We start from the raw sequence: 5,165 nt of genomic DNA, 5'->3' as shown, positions 1-5,165 counted from the left end.
AGCCTTGAAAATACTTTTAGATGCCCATTTCACTAATTTTATTAGTCACTACCGGTTAGGAGGCCTAGAAACCCTACAAAACCCTCATTTTTGGGTTAGGGCATTTTACGGTGAGTTGTGAAACCAAAAAAACCAAAATAACATGGGGATAGGTGATTGAATGAAGAGAATAAAACCTTGTTGTAGGGTCTTTTGGACCATTTCCTCCTAAATCCTTGAAAACCAGATTTTGGAGACCTAATAGGGGCTCATTCCTTGTAGCTCTTTTCTAGGAAAAATGGTGAAATCGGTAGGAACAATGATGGATGAAAACCACAAATGGACCCAAATGGAATTCATTTTATGTTAAAAGCCACCTCCACACCTCTTGAACAACTCACAATAGAAGGAGGTGAAATTGACAAGTTGAAGACAAGACAATAAGAATGAGCATATGTGAAACACTTAGAATTGGTAGGGTTCCTAGTTAAACACGTGTTACAAACACCTTGAGATTGGCAAGAAGAAATCCCTAGAATAGATTGAGAAGGACTTGAAGGTCTTGAAGCATAGCTAGACCTAGAGAGGTTGGTGGAATTGAGCAACACCAACTAGGTGAAGTGTGGGCAAGCTAGGTGAACCCCATCGATAAATTCGTCCAACGGTAAAAACCACTTTGGTGGCACCCTGGGAAAGTACCATGGTGAAAAATGGGTTACCGATGCTATGTGTAGAGACATTTTTCCTCCCTCCTTTAGGATTCAATCTCATCCTTAACTTTACACACACTCACAACCTATCCATCCATAATAAACTTCCCCATTCCCATCATGGCTTGTTATTGATCTACCTAAGATTGGTTAGCCATTCATAATAATCCCTCATTTTCACCCCTTTCCATCTATAATAAATCAGCTCCTATATGTGGCTAAGGAAAATCCTAAGTCTAGTGATGGGTGTGGAACTACAAGCATCACACATTCTGAGGAGCATAGTTTCTTTAGTCTACCTGCGTACAATCTGCAATAAAGTTTTGCCTTCTCTACAATAAAGTATCAGTTTCAAGGATTCAGTCAGTTTCAGATGAGATGAAAATATCAACAATGGGCTTCAACAAATCAAATCTTTCAACAGACTCAAACAACATTTATGGTTCAGTGCTATCTATCCTTTTGTGAAAGTAAACATTGTGACCAAAATCAAATAGACTTATACAAGTGACAAGAGACACTAAAAGAGAGGACTACAATGGATGTTGGTGTCCATTCTTAGTTTTCTTTTGATTTGATCTTTCTAGTGACATGTCTTTTAGTTTTTCTAGGATGTCTTTGACTAGAGATTTTATCTCTAGGATGTCTTTGACTGGAAAGACGAGGATGGGGTATCATCACCTATTTTTCTTTACTGTCTGTGGATTGTCTCTTAGTAATTCTATGACTTGTCCAAGGATATGAGGACATTGTGAGTCTAGTGTGAACTAGGGAATTCCTTGTTTGCGACTGTCAGATCTCCATGCAAATGGGTACAATGACTTTTTGGGTCGACCATATACCTCGATTGCCATAACCTATTTGCCATAATAAATCTCAATGATGATAACACACAAGAAGCTCTTTCACTTCCATATCTTCTATCTTCCATCCCCCTTTCTTGATTGACCTCCATTATCCTTCTTGAGTCTATGTAGCCTGCTATCACATGACTAAGTATAATGAAATGCCAAAAATATTTGCATTTCATGTAGTTTTTCACTTGCATTAGCACATATTAGAATTTCATACATATAGATATCACAATTGCATCACATCCTGCACACAACACTTGTTAGGACATTTTACATTCTCATCATGTAAATAATTATTTACATTATCATATTCGTCTGCATTTCATACATTCACATTTGCATAATATATTAAAAACATTAAAGAACAAAAAAATATATTACATTTCATCATGTACATATTTGCATCCATATCATAAGCATCACATGGAAGCAACATCACATACGTACACATGCATATAGTTGCCAAAAGGATGAATCATATCATATATATATCTCAAAAATCATAAGTGTCATGATACAATGATGTCAAAATAGATATGGCTACAATCACCCGAAGGTGTCTACATCATCATACAAAAATCATACAAAACTGATACATAGGGAGCCCTCTAAGGCTATGATGAACTCCCTCCCTCAGAGCCATCTGGCCTCGATGGAGTCTAAGCCCTAGAAGTCCCTGCCTTAGGATCATCCCTCCTACCCCCTCTATCTATTGGTGGTGGAGGACCCATGACCCCACCACTCGATGCCTATATCCTGTCTCTCCCTCTAGTGGTCATCGTCATCCGTAATGGTCTCCAAAAGCTCCTAGCCTACTGATCCGGTGGCATCACTCCATAGTATAGGTCTCTCCAGTACCCTATCTCCTCCCCTGCCCATAAAACATAGGCATACCCAACCCCTATATCCTCTGCTACCTACTTGCCTGCCCTTAGTGCTGTCTCAGCCTCTGTATACCATTGAATATCATGATCCATCTCCCACTTAGTGTCTCTCAGCTGTTTCCTGAGCCTAGCCGCATCCCTCTCCAGATCCTGGATCTCATCTACCTATCTCTAGCAAATCTCCCTCAAGGATAGTAACTCATCCTCCTCCTCTCCTCTCCCCTCACCCTGTCCTTGTCCCTATCCCTATCCCTGTCCCTATCCCTGTACCTATCTAGAAACCTATACTGCTGGCACTAGTAATTACAATCCACCTCTACCTCGTACTACATGTGTCTATCTCTCCTCTCTACCTCTCTCCTTTTTGCTACCCTCCTCTCTGCCACTTCCCCTCTCCTCCATCATCAGCCTCTACCTCCACCATCTCCACTATCATCTCCACCATCACCCTCTATCATCTCCCCTAGATCCGTTAGCTATGGAAATGGATGATCTACAGAATATGCATTGTAATCTGCATCCATCCTTGCATCCTCTACATCTACCCAAATATCCCAAGGCATGGGAACCATCTCCTACATCTGTGTCACATTCTGATAATAAGACAGTAATGAACCTAAATGTGCCCGATCCCTCACTGTCCGCGCATACATCCCTGAACCCCATGGCATCTATTCTATCCTACCAAATTGCCTGCATACCCTATCAATCAACTATCGCTCAATGACATATGGTGTCTGCCCTATCAGATACCTAATCCTGAATACATATGGTAGGTCGACTGCATCATCCTCCCACTCCTTACACTCTCGATAAGGCCTCCATACTACATTGTCTATCTCATTGATAACCTGATGCAAGTACTCTAGTCTCCCAATCTATGGCTGTGAAGTAATAATAGCATACAGATGTACAAAATTGTGCCCATGTCCCTGGCCTCTAAAATGTATCGGTTGTGTAACCGGAAGATGCTCATAAGCCCATACCTGTAGTAGTGTCACTCTACACCCTAATCCTATTGATCCTTGATAAATCAACTGATGCAACTCATAATACAAGTGTGCCAGCAGACATCGTCCCCATGCAAACCTGGTGTGCTAAGTCACCAATGTCTCCAGAGTCCTCCTGCAACCCACAACCAACCCTCGTGTCGCCCTGTCTGGATAGAGGAATCCACTGATCACTCCTGCCAGAACCACCGGTAGTGCCAATCTTGTAGTTGTCATAGTATCCCAAGCCACATGTCCTACCCTCATCTACAGTCCTGGATCATGGAATACTCATCTTAGTGCATCCCTATCTCCCTCTCAATCATAAGGAACCAACTTCCTAATGATCGGTATCCTCACTATCCTATATACATCCTCTAAGGTGAGTGTCATCTCACCCATCCCCAAATGAAACGTGCATGTCTTTGAGTACCATCTCTCAGCTAATGCAGTCAACAATCCCATGTTCGCTTGAAACTCAGGCATATACATTATATATCACAAGCCCATGGCCTCAACTCCTACTCTATCCTTTAATGTCATCTCTACTCCCAAACTCAAAGTCAGAGGGTATCTCTCCCATGACTCCAGCATAGGTAAGTCCTCCTGCAATCAAGAAAATCAACTTTGCCAATCCTAGTGGCATTCCCTATTCATCACAAAGTGTTTCTTTTTTATCCTAGTGCTTATATCTATCATATGAAACTCTATTCTAGTGGTACTCCTTGTTCATCACAAAGTTCTTCTTTTTTATCCTAGTGGTTATATCTATCATATGGAACTCTATCCTAGTAGTACTCCCTTTTCATCACAAAGTGTTGCTTTTATCTTATCTCCTAGGGCACCTACTTGAGTGTATGCTCTCGAGTAGCTTATCCAATTGAGAATGTATGTTCTATCGAGGGAAAACTTTAAGAAACTCCCCCCCCCCCTCAGACAAGGTGTAAAAACCTGGTGAAAGGTGTATAATTGTAGAGGAAAATTTTAATTTTACTAGCAAAATTTTGCAGTGTATAGAGAAAAAATAATAATCCCCATTGGCGAATCATTCATGATTGCTCAAAGTTTGTGAAAAATCTAGGCGAATTGTATATTTTTAAAACCAAAAAAATATTTGCATGGGCAAATTGTAATGATTTGAAAACCAGAAAAAATATTTGCATTAGCGATTTCAACCTATTTTCAAACCATAAAAAAATATTAGCGATTTCAACCTATTTTCAAACCATAAAAAAAATATATTGGCAATTTCAACCTATTTTCAAACCATAAAAAAAATATATTGGCTATTTCAAGATATTTTCAAACCATAAAAAAAATATATTGGCAATTTTAACCTTTTTCCAAAATGTAAAAAAATATATTGGCACCTCAACAGTCCCCATCAAGTCATTAAAACACGTGGCACATAGTCGTCAACTCTTTGCCTGAAAGACTACCCATTAGAAAATCTCGTGACCTAGCAAAAAGCCCTTACGAATCTATCTCCAACTCACAAGCTGAAAATGCTAAGCCTTCATAACGTCAAGATCTAGCGACTGAGGGAAACTGAACCGCCACTCGCTAATTCTTGACCAGAAAATGTTAGGTCCTCATCACCGCAGTGACTTGGAGATAGTGGTAACTTTAACCCTTGTCGCGTACTCACCAACATAAAAATGTTTATCTCTTAACTGCTATAACTTCACTTGCAAGCTCATGGCTTGATCAGGTCTTCAAACATTTAACTTCACGAGCTAGCGATAACAA

The sequence above is a fragment of the Cryptomeria japonica genome, chromosome 4 (genome assembly GCF_030272615.1).
Source record: "Cryptomeria japonica chromosome 4, Sugi_1.0, whole genome shotgun sequence".
Taxonomy (NCBI): Eukaryota; Viridiplantae; Streptophyta; class Pinopsida; order Cupressales; family Cupressaceae; genus Cryptomeria; species Cryptomeria japonica.
Note: the sequence above shows the minus strand (reverse complement) of the source record.